Source organism: Lissotriton helveticus, chromosome 3_1 (assembly GCF_964261635.1).
Source record: "Lissotriton helveticus chromosome 3_1, aLisHel1.1, whole genome shotgun sequence".
In the NCBI taxonomy this organism is placed as follows: domain Eukaryota; kingdom Metazoa; phylum Chordata; class Amphibia; order Caudata; family Salamandridae; genus Lissotriton; species Lissotriton helveticus.
In genome coordinates this window covers 815293781-815317394 of record NC_136061.1, presented here as the reverse complement: position 1 = coordinate 815317394, position 23614 = coordinate 815293781, and the positions used below count along the sequence as shown (strand labels likewise).

The following is a 23614-nucleotide window of genomic DNA, read 5'->3' as shown; positions in this document are numbered from 1 at the left end:
CGCCAGCTGGATGCTTTTGTTGAAGCTTCCCATGCTCTCCACTCTGCTCAATCTGGGTTCCGTGCTGCTTACAGCACTGAAGCAGCCCTGGTTAAAATGTCTGAGGCCAACAGGGAGTGCCTGGATTCCGGCGGCAGAGCAGCTCTGATATTATTAGACCTCTATGCCGCTTTCGACACGGTACCCCATCAGCTTCTTCTCACCCGGCTGTCATCCATTGGCATCACTGTTTCTGCCTTAGAGTGGTTGACTTTGTTTCTCAGCAGGTGTGGCTGCCTCCCTATTCGTCCTCGGCCAAGCTTCTTTCCACCGGAGTGCCACAGGGGTCTACTTTAAGCCCACTGTTCTTTAATATCTACCTGACCCCCCTGATATTCTTAGCCGAAGAACTGGGCGCTAAAATAATAGCCTATGCAGACGGCATGCAGCTGCTGTTCACTTGGCCGGGTACGGATCTGGACACTTCATCTATCCAGACCTGCCTCTCTTCAGTCTTCAACTGGCTTGCACTTGCCCAGTTGAAGTGCAACGAAGATAAATCGGAAATTCTTCTCTACGGACAGTTCCCGTCCAACTTCAGAGAATCTCTATGGCCCTCTGATGTCCCACACCCTAGTTCTGTGGGCAAACCGGCAAACAATTTGGGGGTATGGTCTGGGAAAACTTAAAATTTTAAGAGCACATAAAAAAACGTACCTGCGGCTGCTTAGGTACCCTTAAAGCTCTTCACAGATTTTTTCCCCTGCTCCCGAGGATGGCCAACGAAACAGTGGCGAGGGCTCTCATTCTTTCCCGCCTAGACTACGCCAATGCCTTGTTCATTGGCATTCCGGCCTACCTGACCAACCGCCTTCAGATCATACAGAACGCGGTGGCTAGACTTCTCTTTAACATCTCGCGGAAGTCTAGCGTCCAACAATATCTGCGCAGCTTGCATTGGCTCCCAGTCGCTCAACGGGGTATGTTCAAGACCCTCACTTTTGCTCATAGAGCCATCCATGACCAGGGGCCACTGTACTTGAGAAAACGTTTCTCCCTGTACATACCTAACCGTCCCCTCCGGTCAACCACTCAATACCGGCTGGTTGTTCCACGCTTCAAACGTACACGTCTTGGTGGGCACTCAATCGCCATGAAAGCAACAGTTGCCTGGAATACCCTTCCACCGAAGCTACGCGCCACTCAGAATTTCAATCTTTTTAATAAAGCACTCAAAACCCATCTTTTTAAAATGACGGTCTAATACTTCAAGTTCTTCTGTTCACCACTTATCTGCATCTTTACGTGCCAGGACACTTCTGAGTAATTGAGCGCGCTATAAAACCACCCATAACATATATCATTGGAACAGAAACTTAATTCCCTCAGGGCCTGTATTGGAAGGCGCCTTGTGGACAATGGATATAGCTATGAAAGTCTTTGTTTATTAACCGGAAACCAATGCAATTTACGAGTCGCAGCAGGGGACTGAATGGGATTTGGGAAGCTCAAGAATGAGTCTTGCCACAGCATTCTGGGCAAGCTGTAGCTTGGCTAGAGCCGTCTTATTAATGTCCAGATAGAGTGCATTGCAGTGATCCAACCTGGAGATAATCAATGCCAAGTGGAGGGGAGAGATGGACTTGGAGGGAACCATACCCACCATTGTCACCGTGACTGCAAAATTGGAGAGTGATGCTACAGATATAAATATGATGTAAATAGCTGAATTCAAAGACAATCTGGAAAGAGGGTGAAATGCATCAATTGCCCATGGAGAGCACCCACCAGTTACTGTGGCATTTTATTTGAAATAAACACTCGTTGTACAGCACAGATTTGGGATAGTGAGACACGAGCATTTAGACAATGAAGATTTCTTCAACATTCATACCACTTGAAATTGTTTAGTTGATGTTATTTATATGTATCGATTACCTATTGTTTGCAATTGAATTGGTTTGTACTACACATTTAGTTCATGGTCTTTTTTATCATTTGTTCATAAAACATATTTAGGTTCACGTTAATTGCATGACACGGCTAACACAATAAGTTTGAAGTATTTCGTTTATTTTTTTGTTATTATTTGCTTCACTCGGGTCACATGTAATGGGTGAACCAAATAGCACTATTTAAAAGCGCATGGCACTCTTCGTTGTGATTCAATTAATTTTTGCCGAAAAAATGATGAGTTCCTGTTTCTCCGACTCTGGTAAGTAAAGGAGTACAAACAGCGTTGACATGGGCGGGATTTGTCAAAAATGTTTTTGCAACGGAGTAGGGTGTATACTTTTGGGTGTATCTAATTTCAGCATGCAGCACGTTTTTTTTAGCGAAATTCTATTAATGTATCATTATTATTGACTCGTCAAAGGAGGTGTGTTGGGATTAAGGTTTTACACTGTAGAATAACACAACTCGTTGGATTTATACGGGGTTCATTTAATGGACATTACTTAAATTACCGTTTGATAAAGATATAGTTTGAAGAATGTTTCTCTTACTAGTTATCCCTGGCGAAGGGCAAAACTGCCCGAAATACATGGGGTAGACATATTTGCGTCGATTCATGGAGAATTGTAACCCGCCTCATGCTGTTAGAAGCCAGTTAGCAACTCGTTGAATGTATAGTATGAACATGCTGCTTGAAGATGAAGAAATGAATACATTGCATTAAAATTATGGAATACAATATGAAAAAGAAACGTTCCATACAAGAGTTTGTTCAATGGTAGTGCACCCCGGGACTGACAAACCTGACGAGGTTCCAGCATGTCTTGTAAGCTTTTATCCACTTATCCACTTTTATCCACTCTGCTCTCAGACATATATATACATTGTAGTACGGCCCAGCACTTGGTTCTACCCGCCTATGAGCGGCACTTGGTTTGACCTGCGCACGGCGCGTGAGCCTTAATAGAAGACACGGCTGCCGAGGAGTTACGTAGTACGGAAAGCAACCCAGTCTCTGTGACGTATGTAGGTGCGCGCCGCATGTTGGCCTTGTGCTGGAGCTAAACACCACACACGTGTCAATTCTGTTTAGTCTGAGAGAGCTTTTCTGTCCATTGTCAGAGTTGTTCTGAGTCATTTGATGTACAACTTTGCTCAGGGTTGCCATAACGATGTCTTTGCTGCCTTCAGTCAAACCGGTACTTTCTATATCATTTCAAGAAAAGATCTGCTGTGTGAGGTTTGGCTCTGTCCAGTTTGTGAAACCCGATACGCACCTCCTATCAAAAAGCCAATGCCTTTAAAATATGTGTAGCCTTACTTATTTGAAGCCTGCAGGATCACTCAAGAGCAGTGGTCTTCACATTTTCTAATGCTGTGCCCCCCCAGTATAAAAAAATTATAATTGGGGTCCCCACCCAGAATTTTTCACATTTCTATTAAATTTGCAATGTTTAAAGATGTCTAAACTTGAACGTTACAATTGTGTTAAACCTTTTAAAAATGCAATCTAATACATGCTTGCCAAACATGACAGAAAGTGGTAGGGACATGTTTTGGTCTCCTGAGAGCCCTTAGAAAGATGATTAAATGGTTCCCTGTGAATACTTGGAGAGTAGTGGTTCAAGGACATGTACTCCCATGTTTAGACTATGGTGACTCTTTACCTAGACGGCCCTGCCTATGTTATTCGGAAATTGCAAATTATCCACAATGCTGCATCCCAAATTCTTCTTGCCTAAAATAAACACAATCTGCGTGTCCGGCTTTAGCACGCTTTCACTGGTTGCCAGTAAACAAAAGAATTGAATCAAGGCCTTCTGCATTGCATTGCACACAAGATAAAATATGCTCACAGTCCACATATCCTCAGTCACCTCGTTACATCATACAACAGCACAAGACAGTTAAGATCTAACAGTCCCAACTTGTCTGCACTGTGAAGGAGTAGTTGAAAGCATTCCACATTTCCTGTTTGCATGCCCAGCTTATTATAAACCAAGAACTAACCAATTTGTTGGCAATTAGGAACCAGGAACCACCACGAAGCACTTAGAATTTTGCGAGCAGAAACCAATACAACTTTTGCTTGCGGTGTGGCCAAATTCCTTAGCTGGGCCTGAGTGATAAGATTAAAAGCACTATGACCAAGCTCAAGATTCTTATTACATTTGTTTTGAAGTTCCATCAAAGCTGAGATAGTTTAATTCACTTTTAACTTCCCTTGTGGGTTTTTATCCTTTTGAGCTGTTATTTATTGATGGAATGTTTATGTCAAGTGAATTTCTCAGGAATGTAACTTACGAATTGTCCTAAACTTAAAATAGGTATTCCACTGTTCTGTAAAGTAATTTGCATCCTTTGAGAGATGTCAAAGCTTTGAAACTCCCTGCCTAGTTACCTCAGATCTAATGGGAATCTGTTAAGCTTCAGGAAGCAACTGAAGACCTGCCTACCTCTTCACTTAATCAACGCACTCACGTCCTCACGATTACAGTCAGGACTGGGAAGTCCTTTTCTGGGTAGCCACGTTTTTTACCAGAAGTTGTAACATAACATATCATACTATTCTGGTTAGCTAGGCCTTACCAACATGTAAAGGTAGCCACAGTGTGATTACCTGAAATATGGGTGAGGAGATTTTAAGAATATTTGGAGTCCCTTGCTTTTTGTCTTATACTCCCAGCCACTCCAGATATAAATGACAAAAGATGTTAGTAATGGCCTATTACAGAGTGGCTTACTGCTGATCATTTGTTTTAAACATAAACAAAGCACTGCTATCAGCCTAATGCTTCTTTTAAGCAGAGCCTGGCTCCCAAGCAACTCGGATCAGTTAATGTCCCCCAAGGGATGCCCGCCCCCATGTTTCAACACCTCTGCTCTAGAGTGCGATACTTAAAGGTTTGCATCCTGTGGAATAGTTGTGGTTTTTACAGTGGCGGCTCGCACTGGTAATGTTGCGGGGCGGGGGTGGTTGGGGGTAGTGTAGTGTGACATACGACTGGAGAGTAAATACATAAATAAATAAAATCACTCACTTTGCGCTCTCCACTTTCCCGTCATATGTCACACTCCACTGCCCGACCGCCTTGCCCTACCGCCCACAACGTTACCTGTGCGAGCCGCCACTGGCCTTTTAACATCCTATCCCGTAGATCTGCGTAGCCTGCTGGGATGTTCTGCAATGTGTGTGCCTGGTAGTTCTTTACCCTCATAATCAATTATTTGAAACCACTTTAGCGGGAACACAGCAAAGCTCCCTCAATACTATTCCTTTAACAGTGGTATCCCTGAAAGTAATCCTTGTAGTGAACAAGTGTCCTATCTTTTATGTTGAAATGGGGTATTCAAATGAAACATGTTACGTGAATTGCAGTTCCTCCAAAGTCGTAGAACTGTGATTGTAGTTAAATAATTATTTTGCAGACTTTTGTGTTTAAATCGTTATGATTGATTGCATCTTAACATCATAGTAAAGTTTAAACTTTTGTTTCACAAGTACATATACATGGAACATGCCTATGCAATATGGGTAACAGTTTTGACATTAATTTTTGTGTCCTATATCTATGTTTAGAATTGCGGAAGTAACTGTATTTAATGCAGATTATGCACAACGCCATTTGTCGTGAACTAGGCTTATACGAGCTGAAACGCATTGATTGCATCTTTTGCTTGAAAAAATCATCCTGAATATGCTGTCAAAATGCCAATTTCTTGTGTGAAAAGGAAAGCGTTTTGAAGGATCTATACACCCATACATGCAAACTAATTTAAGCATTTTTAGTGGACTGTGAAATAAACATTATTATGATCTGTGAAATGGGGTAGTGGTCTTTGGAATGTCTTAATTGCTCCTGCTTTCCTCTTCACACCATTCTCTTCTCTCGGTGAAAAATGCTCTTTCTTCTCATATCTGTCAGAATCTCTTCCTTGCAAATCACACACCTCACTTCTTTCCTCTCAGCACCTTCTTCTCACTTTCTTTTGCATGTGCTTAGTTGCTTCTCCTTCATTTCACCACAAACACCCAGTGCACCCACTCAATTGTAAGAAAAGAATTTTCTTTAACTTTCACTCTGTGAATATATTTTGACTCCTCTGTATCTCCTTCACACGCTAGGGCAATTACGGATGGGGCACCAGTCCCATTTGGCCCACCCCTAGTGACACCACTATCATTTAATATCACAACCTCGCCTCGTAAAAATAATGCTTTTGCGCTTGACTGTAAGACCAGCCTTCAGCACCTGAACTCTGTAGCCAGGATACACTGATAGTCCATGAAATTGTGAGTTGTGAACGCTTTGACAATGTGAGAATATACTCTGGACTCACTTTGCGACGGTGCTTAATTTGTAAAAAACAAAGTTCCAGGGCGCCCGTCAGGAGGCCACTGCAGCTTGCACCACTCATAGTCTCTGCCAGATCTCCCAATGATAGTACCAACACATAACCGTCACACTCCTACACACACGTGTGACAATTCAGACTATTCCACGCCCCGCAAAGTGATAACAATGGCTTAGTCAGTAAGTATTAGTCTTTGGTAATGTATATTGTAATATTAAACAACTGTTAATGTCCTTGTCTCAAAATAAGATGAACAACGCTACCTTGTGGCAGATTTTTATAAGTGCCGGTGTGGAAAATGAACTGCCTGTGCCAAGCACTGGAAACCACCAGCTCCAATTAAGCACTGCTTTGCGATAAAGCTCCATCACATGCTCCAGTGCTCCCAGAGTAGAATACATGCCTCAAGTCATGACGGGCATGTCCTGCCCTCAATTCAGGTTGTAGCTTTTCTGCACAGAAGCAGCACAACTTAGGGTCAGTCTTAGGGAAGTTCAGGATTTTTTAGTGATCGCGTGCCTGAGCACTTGCACAATGCAGGGCCACTTTCATCATCATCATCATCATCAAAAAACTTTATTTCAGCCAAAATGGCCATAAAAGCACAAATAGAACAACATTACATTTAGTTAAAAAGAGGGCTAAAAAGGTAACATTTCATTCATAGCGTTGTCATAACAAATGAACACCAACCATACAAATAAAAACATGTATTATGATCAAAATCCATTGCCATATCTTTAGGCCTTCTGGCTCACATCACAGCCCCACATTATTATTTAAGTGAGGCATTTAATGAAGTGCTTATGCATCATGCGGCCACTCTAGATGATCATAGCTCCATTTACCTTCTGCCTCAGGCCGCAGACCCTCGTTATTAGATTAGAACAGTCATAAAGTGCTTGTACATCATGTAGAAAAACTACAAAATATTTAAGTGCTTGTACATACTACGGCAATCTTGGAGGTTAATACATTATCTGAAGTATTAAATTCATAAAGGGCCCATTTGTGGGCGGATCGTGGACATAATCTACCCTAGCAACAATAGACAATCGTGGATAGTAGCAATGGTCAAAATCTATTTTAGATAAAGATAGCACCCACACTGTTGGTATGGGTGTCTCCTGGGGCACAGAAATGTGCGACAATTCTGCTAACAGGTTCAATCAGTAGAAACGAGCATTTAAAGCTTCAAAGTATTTTATTCATACTTCATAGAATGTTCAAATGAATTTTTTAAGTTCAATGCTTCAACATCTGTATTTATGGTCAAATGCAAATTAGATATGTGTCATTCCATAGTTTGACTGCATGAATTTAATTATTCCAATGCATTTCGGCATAATTATGCCTTCATCAGGGAAATCTACAAGAAAAAATAAACATACGTTCTAATATTCCACATCTAGAATTCAAACTGTGACATATACATGTTACTGTTTGGGGATTATACATGGCAGTTAGTATTATCAATCTCTGCGCTACGGTATTCTCAAATTGGGGTCACTAATTGATGGTGAAAAACATACGTGGAGGGTCAACTGAAATACAACAGAGTGTACGGTTGTCAAGTACTAACTTATGTGCTATGATCAGGTTAATAACATATAACAGTGGCTTATTAGCGTGGCTTCTCCACCATCGTTATATTCTATGGTTTACTCATGTTGCATAAATCCAAGGTTAACGCCCTGGTCTGCTGTGTGGTGCCTAGCTGCAGATTACACGTAGTTCATTAACGTTTACCGCATGGGTGAATGCTAAGCTTCCAATACGCTTGGCGTAATGCCGAGCGCGATACCTAATGCTGCGCGGTACTGATTATTCTCCCATGCGGTAAGCGTTCACGAACCACCACTTCGAATCGGTAACTTAGTACCGCGCAGAATTATGTAACGCGCTCAGCATTACGCCAAGCGTATTGGAAGCTTAGCCTTCACCCATGCGGTAAACGTTAATGAACTACGTGTAATCGGCAGCTAGGCACCACGCAGCAGACCAGGGCGTTAACCTTGGATTTATGCAACATGAGTAAACCATAGAATATAACGATGGTGGAGAAGCCACGCTAATAAGCCACTGTTATATGTTATTAACCTGATCATAGCACATAAGTTAGTACTTGACAACCGTACACTCTGTTGTATTTCAGTTGACCCTCCACGTATGTTTTTCACCATCAATTAGTGACCCCAATTTGAGAATACCGTAGCGCAGAGATTGATAATACTAACTGCCATGTATAATCCCCAAACAGTAACATGTATATGTCACAGTTTGAATTCTAGATGTGGAATATTAGAACGTATGTTTATTTTTTCTTGTAGATTTCCCTGATGAAGGCATAATTATGCCGAAATGCATTGGAATAATTAAATTCATGCGGTCAAACTATGGAATGACACATATCTAATTTGCATTTGACCATAAATACAGATGTTGAAGCATTGAACTTAAAAAATTCATTTGAACATTCTATGAAGTATGAATAAAATACTTTGAAGCTTTAAATGCTCGTTTCTACTGATTGAACCTGTTAGCAGAATTGTGGCACATTTCTGTGCCCCAGGAGACACCCATACCGAAGTGTGGGTGCTATCTTTATCTATTCAAGTTTCAACTCCAGAGCAGGGAGTTCACCTGAGGAGCACGTATAAGCTTATTCATAAAGTTTTCTAAGACACGTAGTGCGCAGTCAAAACAAAGAATCTTCCAAAATCTATTTTAGACAATATGGTTAAAAAGTTTTCTTGAAATAATTACACAATGGTTGCTTACAATTTACAAAGATACCAGTGGGGAACTAGAAACAGGGGCCCGTGCGGAAAGTGTGATACAGTGTGTTGGCCCAGGCTAGGGCAATAACTTTAAAATGGCACTATGAACACACCATATTGAAAATAAAAAACGTGAGACAGAGAAGACAATAGGTGGATGTGTATCATATTTCAATAACCGGTATGCCTCTCTACAGTGACTTACCCCCAAATTTCAGCATATCTGGCGGAGCCAGCATGCCCGTACCTTTTTATAACCGTGGCAAATAAAAAATACATGAATGTCTGTCTCCTCTATATTACTACAAGCTGGGCAACCCCCATCAGATGTGTCCGCCCATTTACTAGTAAATGCGTGCAATGGGAGCACCTCGTGTCTGAACTGAAGATATAATTTTTGGGCCAGAAATGGCTGGATGTCATCCAAGACTGGTTCTAAACTGTATTGTTCTTTTACTTGTAGAAACTCGAGTGTTAAATGACCAACTGAGGGATTCCCTGTGGACTGAATTCGTTTGTATTCCCTGTAGCTCTCCACTAGGGTATTCCTGTGCGTGGCAAGGCAAGTTTCTTCTGCGTTGGCCCACAGATTACCTCTCCCCATTGCTGCACAGGTATTCCTAATATGTACCAGCCAGGCAAGTTTACCCGCTCCCTGGAGCCTCAGCACTTCAGCCAGCTCTTCTCTATAGGCTGATAGTTCAGGGGTGCTCCACAGACGGCGCCAGAACAAAAGAGGTCTAAGGGTGGCTTCATCAGATATTGGTCTAATACCCAGATCCATTCTGAGTGGTATAAGAGGAGAGCTGGTGGGAAGACCAAGGAGTTGCCTAGCGAAAGAGTTCTCAGCGTTTACCAAGGAGCCCAGTGGGAAATGGCTCCAGATTTCGGCACCGTACAAAGCAGCACCCCTGGCCTGTACTTTATAGATTTCAACTGCTGGGCTAGTTTTTTTTTTGGGAGAAACTCCTATATACCTTAGGTAGCCCCCGTAGATTGTGCTAGCTTTAGGCTTGCCCTCTGAATTTGCTCTTCCTAGTCTAGTTTTTCTGTGAGCCTAATGCCAAGATACTCAAAGATGGAAACCCTCTCTAGAGGTTTTCCATCTAAACAGGGATTAGGACAAGTACTAGTACTAGCATTGAAGACCATATATTTAGTTTTTTGTAAGTGTATCTCCAAGCCTCGGTTTCTACAGAAAGAACTAAAATTGTTAAGAGCGCGCCGTCTATACTATAGACATATTGACAAAGTTATGATGGCCAGCGTTCGCTAATTAACAAATGTAATACAAGTTGTAAACATTGAGGATGCCTAAATATGATGTTTATATGTACGAAAGCGAATTTTACGTGTACTGTTACACTGAAAAGCCAATAAAAATGTTTTAAATAAATAAAATTGTTAAGAGCCTTCTGGATATCCATGGGTGATTTAGATAAAAGCAGGGTATCGTCCGCGAACATCATTGCTGGAGTTTTGCGGTTCGCAAGTTTAGAGGCGTTAATGTTTAGCTCTGCAGTTAGTGACTCAACTAAGCCATTGATAAATAGACAGAAGAGTGTCAGGGCCAGAACGCCTCCTTGGTGTATGCCTCTTTCTACCGGCAATGGAGCAGATAGGTCGCCATTTTTTCCATACCTAATATGGGCATAATTCTCTTGGTGGCGACATTCCAGCAAATGACAAAGATAGGGTGGGACGCCCAAATCCCACAGCAGTGCCCACAATCTCCTCCTCGGGACCAGATGAAATGCAGACTTAAGGTCCACAAAAATCAGGTAGAGGCTGCCACCCACTAATAGTACACACTTCCAATATAACATTTTAAGCCTAATGATTTGATCAATTGTTGAAATCTTGGCTCTAAACCCAGCTTGGAGGGGGCTGAGTACCTTGAGCTCATCCATCCAGCTCTGTAGCCATCCAAGAAGGACGCGGGCAAATAGTTTTTGACTTACATCAATTAAACTAATTGGGCGGTAATTTGCGGGTAGAAGTGGCGATCCATTTTTGAAAATGGGTATAATTTCAGACCCAGCCCAGGTAGTAGGTATCTCCATTCCACAGATTATGGCATTGAACAAGGAGCACAAGTAAGGGACACAGTTGGCAGGTTCGGAGCGAAAAACATAACCTGGGATCTTGTCCATCCTAGGGACCTTGGAGGGTAGAATCTTATCTACTGCTTCTGATGTCTCTTTTAGGGTAATGGATGGGGAATGTATCTTGTGTGGCATAGAAATGGTGCCCAGTAGAACGTCTGCATCCACTTCCCTAACATATAATGATTGGAAATGTAACATCCATTCCCTCTCAGCTATGTTGGGTTCTATTGCGCTTTTGGATACCTGAGATCCCGTGTTCACTATGTTGAAGAAGGTTCGCATGTCATGCACACTTAGGGCGTTGTTTAGGGTTTCCCGTTTCTAATTTTCCAATCTTTTGTTTGCTTGCAGGATGGCTTTAGTATGTAGCACCCTTTTCTCTCTAATCAAGGGCCCATCATTTGTTTTAATGAAAGCAATCAGATCTGACTTGGCCTTACGGCAGCTTGCATGGATGTCTTAAATTTCCACCCCTTTTCATTATTTTGATTGGGTTAAATATATTGGCCAAACTGTTTACTAAGTTTTGATGGTTATTAGATATTTTGGAAAGGAAGTCTGGTGTCCAATCAGCCCCAGTTAAATGTTCTGCTGTTAAAAGAAAGGGAATAGATGTTTGATATACTAGAGCCATCCCTGCTTCATATTGGCAAAAATCGCCCCAGCGCACTCTCCTCCTGCAATTGCTCAGTTTTAGCCTGTGATCTACTGGTGTTGATACTACCAATTCATTCTTATCACAGGGTGAAATTACCTCTAGTATAAGATACGGGGCTCAATATTGAAATCTAGCACCCTGTGCCATAATTTAGAGTCTACCAAGATGTAATCAATGATAGATGTTTGCGCTGGTCTATTAAAGGTATGATGCCCTGATGTATCTGATTTAGTGTGTCCATTGCAAGCTCTCAAAGAATGTTTAAATGTAAGAGTATTCATTTGGAACACTAGAGAGGACCTTGCACGTACTGGGGGGATGTCTGGCCCCGGGATAGCCCAGTGAAGGTATTCATCACTTAGATTTTCAGTAGTCCATCCATTTAGTGGTTCATACTGACAATTAAAATCCCCGCCCAATATAACCCAAACATTTTCAGGAATTGATGGAAGAAAGTGTTAGTTGTTCAAGGGTTGGTGACTCTGAGCCATAGCGAACTGGACAGCAATATACATTATTCAAAGCGACTCTGATCTTCGTGGGGAGGGTTAAGAAAATGCAAAGAATGTCCCTGGATGATGTCTCTATCTGTTTGGCGACACATCCCAAGTGCACACCAACCCAGGTACATAATCCCACTTTGGCCATCCCCTGCCTGTACTGGATGCGTTTATGCTAAATGTAGCTTAGCCATCCCTGTGGATTTCCGTCCTAGCCCAGGTTTACTGGAACATTCAGAACTCATGTTGGTCAATAAATGAACCCCATTCAAGATTATCCAGTTTGGGGGCGAGACCTGCTATGTTCCAGGAAATACATTTTAACCTGGGTGGACCCTTACAAGCTTCAGGATTTAGGAGGCATTCGCCCTGTTTGGCTATTAGGCTTTGTGGTGCTAAACTTATTGCCTTTGGTCTAGCTAGATATGGGCATGGGTCATCAGTGTTCTCTATGTTGTTTACAGTCACACACTGTTGTACTGTGGCTGAACATGAGGTCTCCAGGGGATGATCAGATGTAGTTAGTTTGTTAACAGGCACCTTCCGCCCTTTTTTATCTGCTCCTCTCTCTACCCCCTTCTGTTTTCCTGGTCCCTGCCCTAGTGTCATCAGCCCCCGACCAAATGTGCCCCTCCTGTTTTCCCCTATTATGACAGAATTCCCGTGTGGGAACCCCCTGCACACGGGCCAATCCACCATCTCCAGTGAATCAAATCTGTTTGGGAGTGACAGATTATTGAAAAGTGGGCTAGGGTGGTGTGTACCCCTAATGGTACGATGCTTGATCTGTTCCCACAACCCCGTCTCAGGACCATCCTGTCTTGTACATACCGGTACAGTGCTGGGTGGATAGAAATAACCCAGAAGTAAAAACCCTATACCCCCCATTGTATGGTTCCGCTCTAAGATTGTTTGGACTATGTTTGGCAACCTAAAATTGATCACAACACAGTCCCCTGTAGCATTTTTGGCCTCCAGCCTACCCATCCCACTCTACGGGTCATGAGTATATCATCTGAGTTTTTGTAAGAAAAATTTCGATGCCTGGCCAACCAAAAAAGACATTTGTTTTTAAGTGCCAAAGGAGATTCCCTAGATCCCTTGTTCAGCCCTGGAACACCAGTTAGAATTATTATATATGTGGGAGAGGGTGGTGGGAGGTTAATAGATGGCAAGTCTGGGCCAACTTCAACACTTCCCAAACATTGAGCGGAATTTACTCCAGCTTTGGGTCTTGTCGCCTGTCTGAGATTTTTATGTACCTGGGACCTTGCTGTGTGGGGCCTACTATCTCTTCTTGTCGTTTGGCCCTGTGTTTGTTCCGGTCAGTCAGGTGAATCATTAATCCTTGGCCTAACTAGGTGACTCAGCCGTTTGTTCCCTCCCTCCTGGCTGATATGGTTTTGTATAGGGGTAAGAGGCATGGCACTTGTAGTTAAACGCTCTATCATGGTAACGGGAGGATCTTGATGTGAACCTAGATGTCTAGGATGATCATTCTTCCTTACCAGGGCCTCAGTCTTACCCGCCCATTTAAGACACAAGCTTATCTACCCTTTCCAGGAGGAAGTTAAGTTTGTCCTTTACAATGGCCCTCATTTGGGCCTGCTTGTCCTTGACCAGCATATGAACCCATGGTGGCTGTGCCATGCCTTCCTGCAGAGCGGACCCATCTCCATTGTTCCAAGATCGTCAGGCACCAGGAATTCTGTGGGGGGCTTCTTGCGTCTGGACCCAGTGTTTCCCTTTGTCTGAAGTTAACTTGTTCGTGGTAGAACAGGGCGAGTTTGTTCCGTGGTCACTTTGGGACCAAGTGACCTGCAGACTTTAGTACATGGGGTTGGGTGATGGGCAGGCGGACTTATGACCAGAGCTGGTAAAACAGATGGGTTGTTCTGATCAGGACAAAGTACAACAAGTTCTGTGCCCAGCTATAAACACCTTTCTGTTAATTCGATTTCCGTTGCCACTACACCTATTGCCCTTTGGAGCATCCTGTCAATGGAAGTTTGGTTGCGGGGTGTTGCGTTTTTGGGGTGATTGGATTTGGGATTTACCCTCACCAGTTCTCTTTCCCATGATTTTTAATGCGCCTTTACGAAGGACTTGTAGCAGGTATTTAAGCCACGCCTTCCCTTCACTTCAAGAATATTAAAAAAGGGACCCGGTCTCAGGCGGCTTGAGGTGAGCAATTTAGTCTGAGGCCCCCAATACACGAAGGCGCTCCTAAGTGAAAGTCAGTGCAATTCGGATTCTGTACAATGAAGAAATAACACAAGCAAGACTGACCTTAGCTCCAATAGTCCGGGAGTCCAGGCTTAGAGGAATTGCCCAGTCTCTTCCAGGCTCTGACGGGTGCAGACGGGCCAGCCCTTAGCCCGGGCTTGGCACTGACTGGGCACACCCGCACGTGTCACGCGCTGCGGGAGCCCTCTCTGTCTTTTAAAAGCACCTCCGGGCACGTGTGTGCAGCGTTGGTGGCGGCTGGTTGCCGCGAGGGAGCCTGCGATGTGTGGTCCTGTCCCTGTCCCCTCCGTATCCTGCCCGTTGGATTGTACTGGTGTTGGAGCAGAGATAAAGGCGTCCCGCGCTGCAGGGACCATCTGTGTCTTTTAAAAGTGCTTCCGAGCGCGTGTGTGCAGCGTTGGTGGCGGCTGGTTGCCACGAGGGAGCCTGGGACGTGTGGTCCTGTCCTGCTCCCCTCTGTATCCCGCCCCCGTGATGGTACTGGTGCTGGAGCAGAGGTAAGGGCGTCCCGCGCTGCAGGGACCATCTGTGTCTTTTAAAAGCACCTCCGGGTGCATGTTAGCAGCATCAGTGGTGGCTGGTTGACACAAGGGAGCCTGGGACGTGTGGTCCTGTCCCGCTCCCCTTTGTATCCCGCCCGCTTGATGGTACTGGTGCTGGAGCAGAGGTTAGGGCGTCCCGCGCTGCAGCAACCCTCAGTGTCTTTTAAAAGCGCCTCTGGGCGTGTGTGTGCAGCGTCTGTGGCGGCTGGTTGCCGCAAGGGAGCTTGGGACGTGTGGTCCTGTCCCGCTCTCCTCCGTATCCCGCCTGCGTAATGGTACTGGTACTGGTGCTGGAGCAGAGGTAAGGGCGTTCACAGGACCACTTTCACCTTTGGTCCATCATGCCCCAACAATCTAGTCATTAGTTGTAATTTTCAATATTTATTCGCAGCCTTTGAGTTTGCCATCTCAAGAAATGATGATGAGCAGGCTCTGTTGGCATGCATGCTGGGAAAAAAGGAATGATTTTTAAATATAGTGTTGTCCTTGTACCAGCTGAAAAGCCCAGCATCTTTCTCCTTTCCACATTTACTATTGTTTTACTTCTTTTGTCAGAGGCTCCTCCTTTCCTTCTCCGAACTACAGCTAGCAGCAGTGACACATTTTTGCTTTGAAAAATTAGCCTATCCGCTGCGCCAATTTACAGCCATGTTTAGGTTTTTTAGGAACACAAGTGTACCTTGTTCCACATAGAGGTGGATGAGCAACTGAAGGCTCAAGCATGCTGGAAAGAAATGTCTGGCTCAGTCCGATGATTCTCAAACCTAAAACAAGAGTTTCCATATGGCTTTTGCAGGGTTGTCATTCTCTCAGTTCACACCCTACCCTGACTCCCACCACCTGTACAATGGGTGTGGTGCTTGACACCACAGACTTTTTTCATGTTTGACAACGGGTTAGCATTGTTCAAATGGAATGATCATTGAACCCTATGGAGTGCCGAAACATGTTCTGAATGAGACCTTATAAAGTGTTTTCTCAAAACGTTTGACCACAAAAAAGTGTTATCTAGTGGCGGCTGGTGATATTTGAAAGTGGTGCTGCGTAAAAGTTTGGTATGACTTTTATGTAGTGAGCGACACGGGTAAGCTTAATGGACAAACGTGGGGGCCAACCTGGGTTTTCATACAGAAGAAAAAATTGAAAAAAAGATCTGAACATCTTCAACCACCTCTTTCCTTTTCCCCACCTTCTTTTCAGTTCCTGGCTTCTCCCTCACTACACCATGTCCAAACATACACTGCACTCACTCACATTTAAGCTTTTTATTTTAAATGTTGCTTTTGCCCTGTAAATAGTTTACCATCAGTGCACCCCCTTCACACACATTTTCACAAAATTGCAATTACAACTGGAATGTATGACCATTGTTCTGTGTGCTCTGCAGAGAGGCCAACCCACTGACAGGCACTTTGCTTTGGCTTCAGGGTCAGTGTCAGAGCTCTCAATTAAAGCCTCTCATAAAGATCTGCACAGCTCAAAGTATGCACGGAAGCAATTACAGAAAGAAACGCAAAATGATTAAATAGCTAACTCTCGAGGGAGGCAAGATTAGTTAAAACTTGAAATAAGAGAGGAACTAAATCGCTGACCTGCATTGCCTTAACGTTTTTAACACTGTTTGTTCATAAATCAATCCATGTTTTTGTCATTAATGTTGTTAAGGGCATGAAGATCAGTCCAGTTTGAATGTCATATAGCAGATAACTGTCTATTGTAAGCACATATCTAGTCTTTGCCCTTGAATTGGATATTTGTATCAACTTCACAAGGGAACAAGACACTGGCCTACTCGTCTTTTGCATCCATATCATGGAGGAAGAAAGGCTGTAGCTCCACTTGTAAGGGAGCAAGCGACCTCCAGACAAGACCTGGGTTGTAACAGTGGGGGAGGTTAGCGTGGCGTGGGGTCTCAGAACAAAATACCTAATAGAAGATTAGCATTCAAACACTTACCATTATGGAGTACAAGGCACCAAAACACACATGAGGTGCTTGTAACCACTCCTACGTTTGACGAATGGGAAAGGGTGGGATCTATGCCGGTGAATGATGGATGGCTCCTCTAACGCAGGGAGATACCAACACCCCAAAACATGACTGACTGCGTGACTGGCCTATAGAAAATACTGCCACAGACTCCAATGGCAATGATTCATTATGAAGGGCTTTAGAACAGTACGGATGTATGACGTTACAACGCATACTTTTACAACGCCTACCATTACCACGCAATTTTTACAACGCAGGATCCATTACAACGAAGTACCATTACAACGCATGTATTTACAACGCAGATACCTTTACAACGCATACAATTACAGTATTGGTAAGTTTATAATATTTTTTTTAATGTAAATTAATTAAAATTAATATAATTTAATTTAGTTTAATATAATTTAATTTAATTTAATTAATTTAATTTAATTTAATTTAATCAATTTATTTTAATGTAATTTAAATTTAATTGTACTTAATTTTTACCCTGTACCCCTTTACCCAAAAACCCAAAACTGACCCTGAACCCTAAAAATACCCCTTTACCCAAAACCCCAAACTGACCCTGAACCCTAAAAATACCCCTTTACCCAAAAACCCAAAACTGACCCTGAACCCTAAAAATACCCCTTTCCCCAAAAACCCAAAACTGACCCTGAACCCTAAAAATACCCCTTTACCCAAAAACCCAAAACTGACCCTGAACCCTAAAAATACCCCTTTGCCCAAAGACCCAAAACTGACCCTGAACCCTAAAAATACCCCTTTACCCAAAAACCCAAAACTGACCCTGAACCCTAAAAATACCCCTTTACCCAAAAACACAAAACTGACCTTGAACCCTAAAAATACCCCTTTTCCCAAAAACCCAAAACTGACCGTGAACCCTAAAAATACCCCTTTACCCAAAAACCCAAAACTGACCCTGAACCTTAAAAATACCACTTTACCCAAAAACACAAAACTGACCCTAAACCCTAAAAATAACCCTTTACCCAAAAACTCAAAACTGACCCTGAACACTAAAAATACCCCTTTACCCAAAAACCCAAAACTGACCCTGAACACTAAAAATACCCCTTTACCCAAAAACCCAAACTTATAATATTTTTGATAAAATTATATACTTACCAATACTTACGTTGTAATGGTATGCGTTGTAAAGGTACCTGCGTTGTAAATACATGCGTTGTAATGGTACTTCGTTGTAATGGATCCTGTGTTGTAAAAATTGCGTGGTAATGGTAGGTCGTTGTAAAAGTTGCGTGGTAAAGGTTGTATACCGAACAGTACGCCCTGAGTTGTGCCTCCCAGTTCAGAAAGTTGATTTACTGCCTGGATTCTGTATCCTGACTCAGAGCGAGGCAGGGCAGGCAGCCTGGGATACACAGTCCAGACTTAAATATATAGATTTGTTTACAGATAGGATCATATTTCTAAATAAATCGATTTATTTATTATTTGTACAGGAATGTGAAATAATTTGAGGGGGGCACAGCCCCAGGGCTCTAATGGAGAATCCTCCCCTGGAAGCTAGACACCAGTGCCACCAGATGTGCAAGCAACAGATTACTCGGTGCATGCACTTCTCTCTCACAGAGCTCTGAAGTTTCCCGGGTCCTGGTCTGAAAAGCTCATCCTGTTCATGATTTTACTTTGCATTCTGGGATCGGCAGTTCTGTTTATCCAATTACGAAAAAAGAACTGCAATTTCCAGAGTGCAAATATAAATAGGCCTGGGCACATTTTTAATTAAAGCTGCGTAATTTGAGGAATTTTATGTTAAACTTAAATTTCATTAATACACCATATTGTGTAATTACACCACTGTTCATGGCAAACGTATAGTACGGGAGCTCAGGAACAATGTGAACAACCAAAACTCAAGTGGCTTTTGTTTGCGACAATCATATTTTTGCATTATTTATGTTAGCGTGAAATACGTCCTCACGTCAAAAATTAATGCAAGGACACATTTAGCGCTGAAATCTAAATGTCAGATTTGCATTTCACATCATTACTCATAATTTTGCTTAAAGAAGACCATAAATCAAACCCTCCTCAAGTTGACAACACTGGTGCAGAACGGAAAATTCTCATGAGGGGCCTTCAGATTTAAGGGGGAGATAATATGGCGGGCCCTGGCCTTGCTGAACCCCTTTGTAGCTACAGCCCTAGGGGAGCTGGTTCCATCAAGAAGGGTGTGATGCAATCACATTTATTCAGGCTCTGGTTAAGAATGCCGCGGCATGTAGGATGTCCTTAAATCTGGTTTATTCCCTATTAGTCTTTCAAACTTCATATGTGTATGGTGAGCTGCAAAGCAGCTTCCACATAAAGGGGCAGTTTTACGTAGCCTCTGCGACGCCGTTGCATCACGCAAGTCAGCGCAGGGCAAAACAAAGGCTTATTTGGCATTTACAAAGCCATGCAAGGCTTGATATGCTTGGCCTTGTGTGGTTTCTGCTGCACTGTTTGATTTCTTAGTGGTAGGCAGTCCATGAGTGGAGCATGGATGTTCTCCTGCATCCACCCAAGAATTTCATGACATTCTAGATTTACAAATTTTTGTAAAGTTGAAATTGCAAGAAATTAGTGCGCATCCGTACACCTACCAAAGAGGTGTAAGGAAGATACATTTTTTTCTCCTCATTATTTCCTCTTTGGATTGTTTTTATGCAGAAAGGTATCCTTTCCTGCTCTAAATCAATTCTGCCTGTAACACAGGCACCCTTTCACCATGGTGTAAGGGCGCCTGTGTTGGCTCTAGACAGCCTCAAGAATGCCTCAGAGACAATACAATACAATACAATACAATAATACATTTGTAAAGCGCGCTACATACCCGTGAGGGTCTCAAGGCGGCGTGGTAGGAGAAGGATCTACTGCCGGCGGTGGTTTTCCGGATGCCGAATGCGAGGAGCTGTGGCGAGGGCGTGGCTGGCCGAGTGGAGGCTGCGTGTGGGGTTGTAGAAGCTGAGTCGGTCGTTGAGGTATGTAGGTCCGGTGTTGTGGAGGGCCTTGTGTGCGTGGATGAAGAGCTTGAAGCTGATCCTCTTGTCGACGGGGAGACAGTGCAGGTCTCTCAGGTGGGGTGTGATGTGGCTGCGTCGTGGGACGTCGAGGATCAGTCGGGTCGCGGCGTTCTGGATGCGTTGGAGCAGTCTCAGGAGCTTGGTTGTTGTTCCTGCGTAGAGGGCATTCCCGTAGTCCAGTCTGCTGGTGACGAGGGCGTGGGTGACGGTCTTTCTCGTGTCGGAGGGGATCCATTTGAAGATTCTGCGGAGTATTCGGAGGGTGTTGACTTGCTTGGTCATGGAGAGGGTGGAGTCGACGATGATCTCCAGGTTGCGTGCGTGTTCGGTGGGTTCTGGCGGTGTTCCTAGCGAAGTGGGCCACCATGAGTCGTCCCAGACTGAAGGGGTGGAGCTGAGGATGAGGACCTCCGTCTTGTCTGAGTTCAGTTTCAGTTTGCTCTCCATCATCCATTCGGCGACGGCCTTCATTCCTCTGTGGAGATTGTCTTTGGCGGTGTGGTGGTCTTCGGTGAGGGATATGATCAGCTGGGTGTCGTCGGCGTAAGGGATGATGATGAGGTTATGTTGTCGTGCGACCTGGGCGAGCGGTGCCGTGTAGATATTGAACAGCGTTGGGCTGAGGGAGGATCCCTGTGGGACGCCGCAGATTATCTCGGTGGTCTTAGAGCGGAAGGGTGGGAGGCGGACGCTCTGGGTTCTTCCGGAGAGGAAGGATGTGGTCCATGCCAGGGCCTTCTCTTGGATTCCGGCGTCGTGGAGGCGTGCTGTCAGGATGCGGTGGCAGACCGTGTCGAAGGCTGCTGATAGGTGCAGAAGGATGAGGGCGGCTGTTTCTCCTTTGTCCATCAGGATCCTGATGTCGTCGGTGGCGGCAATGAGGGTGGTCTCGGTGCTGTGGTTGCTGCGGAAGCCGGACTGGGATGGGTCAAGAATGTTGTTGTCTTCGAGGTAGTGGGTCAGCTGTCTGTTGACGATTTTCTCTGTGACTTTCTCCGGGAAGGGGAGCAGGGAGATGGGCCAGAAGTTCTTGAAATCCTTGGGGTCTGCCTTGGGTTTCTTCAGTAGGGCGTTGATCTCGGCGTGTTTCTAGCTCTCCGGGAAGGTAGCTGTCTCGAAGGAAGTGTTGATGGTTTTCCGGAGATGGGGTGCGATGACTGTGCCGGCTTTGTTGAAGACGTGATGGGGGCATGGGACCGATGGGGATCCGGAGTGGATGGAGTTCATGGTCTTGATGGTGTCTTCCTCGCTGACGTTGGATCAGGTGGTCAGGCGACTGGTGCAGGTGGAGGTCGCGGGGGCGGTGTCGGCGGTGGGTGTGGGGGTGTCGGAGTTGAAGCTGTCGTGGATGTCCGCGATCTTGCGGTGAAAGAAGGTGGCCAGTGAATCGCACAGGTCTTGTGAAGGTGGGATGTCGTTGGTGTTGGAGCTGGGGTTGGAGAGTTCTTTCACGATGCTGAAGAGCTCTTTGGAGTTGTGTGCGTTGTTGTCCAGGCGGTTCTTGAAGGCGGTCCTCTTGGCGGTCCTGATGAGTTGGTGGTGTCTTTGGGTGGCGTTATTGTGGGCTGTGTGGTTGTCTGGAGTTTGGTCGCAAAGCCATCTCTTCTCCAGCTGGAGTGTTTGGAGGTCCGGAGGTCTTCGGTGAACCATGCGGCTTTCTTGTTGGTGCGATGGGTTGTGGAGGTCTTGAGGGGGGCGAGGGTCTCGGTGCAGTTGATGGCAGTGGTGTCGGGGTCGGTGGGGTCGTCGGGTGGACTGAGGGCGAGGGTGGTGATCAGTTGGTCCTCGGTGACCTTGCCCCAGCGGCGGCGTGGCAACTGTTGGGTGCGGTGGTGTGTGGTGGGTTTCCTGAAGGTGAAGTGGACGCATCTGTGGTCGGTCCAGTGGGGTTCGGTGGTATGGTTGAAGGAGACGTGGGGACTTGCGGAGAAGATGGGGTCCAGTGTGTTTCCGGCGGCGTGGGTGGGTGTCGTCACGAGCTGTTTGAGTCCGAGGTTGGCGAGGTTGTCAATTAGGGCGGTGGTGTTGGCGTCGTTGTTGTTCTCGAGGTGGAAGTTCAGGTCCCCGAGGAGGATGTAGTCCGTAGATCCGAGGGCATGGGTGCTGACGAGGTCGGCGATAGTGTCGCTGAACTGTGGTCGTGGTCCGGGTAGTCTGTAGACGAGTGTTCCTCTGAGGGTGGTGTTGGGGTGGATCTGGAAGTGCATGTGCTCGGCGGTGGTGAGGGTGCCGTCGGCGTTGGTCGTGACTCTGAGGGTGTCCTTGTGGATGATGGCGATTCCCCCTCCAATCCGTTGGTGCGGTCTCTGCGGGAGATTGTGTAGCCCTCAGGGATGGCTATGGCGATGGCTGGTGCCGAGGTGGCGTTCAGCCAGGTCTCCGTCAGGAAGGCGACGTCCAGGGTGGTTGAGTCTAGGAGGTCCCAGAGTTCGATGGCGTGCTTGCACGCGGAGCGGGTGTTGAGGAGGATGCATCGGAGGTGGTTGGGTTCTCTGGTTGATGGTTTGGCGGGCCGGATGCTGGTGAAGCTGCAGTTCCGGCAGGAGAAGGGCCCTTGGGTGTTCTTCGGGCTGCCCGGTGGCAAGAGTGAGCTGGTCCGACGTTGAGTGCGTGGAGGGTGTTGGAGTTGTAGTGCAGTCTGGTGTTGCGGTGGCCTCGGGGTCCAGGGGTTCTGGCGCTGGGCACGGTCCAGGCGCGGACTGGCGCAGACGGGCTTGCCGTTGGCGTGCCTGCGGCGCGCACGCTGCGCTTCCGCGCGGCGTCCACCATAAAAGGCGAAGTGGGAGGGAGGAGCAGCTGGGAGGCGGGAGCGGGCGGCCAATGGGCGAAGGGGGACAGTACGGGACACAGAAGGCAAAAGAGGCTGGGCCACAGGGGTGCAGCGGCGGGAAGTGGGGAGCGGGGGGTACAGAGCGCAGGGGCACTAAGGGCGACAACAGATGCAATACGAATGCAATACAAATGCAATACAGATGAAAGAAGTAAAATAAATTACAGGAAAAGAGGCACAAAGTAGTCAACAAAAGCACAAAGCAGTCACCAGGACAAGACCATGGGAGCATGTCAGCGGCGTACTCTCTGCAGTGGCAGCAGGGGTCAAGGGAGCACAGTGGGAGCCGTGCGGCGTGGGGAGCGACCTGACCCGCAAACAGGGTCAGGTCGCTCCCCACGAGAGGTAGCTGAAAAGTTCCATATCTTAGTAGAGATGACGCTTTTCAACTCTCTCTCATTTATGCAGCGAAGTGCAGCAACATGCCACGCTGCGTGAGTTCTTTATAAATCCGCCCCAAAGAGTTTATATCATAGTGCCCTGGGAAACTTTTGTTTGATTTCTGTGGTTTTCATGAGTATTTACCCCACATCTGGCTACTCAGGAAAGCTGATATTTATCCAACAAACTCCCGCCCCTTCATGCTGCCAATCTATGATTACAATTGTGGTGATGATCAGCATAA

At 45.4% G+C, this 23614-nt stretch overlaps 1 protein-coding gene across 5 annotated transcripts in view; it reads left to right on the top strand.

Moving 5' to 3' along the window:
- The first annotated feature begins 2904 nt into the window (after positions 1–2904).
- Positions 2905–23614, top strand: part of LOC144822995 (3-galactosyl-N-acetylglucosaminide 4-alpha-L-fucosyltransferase FUT3-like) — a 1018227-nt gene continuing 997517 nt past the window's right edge. For 3 of the 5 annotated variants that reach the window (XM_078681093.1, XM_078681092.1, XM_078681089.1), the window contains exon 1: positions 2972–3134. The gene's annotated coding sequence lies outside the window, so the exon portion shown is untranslated. The other 2 variants (XM_078681091.1, XM_078681090.1) reach the window with 2 other exon arrangements.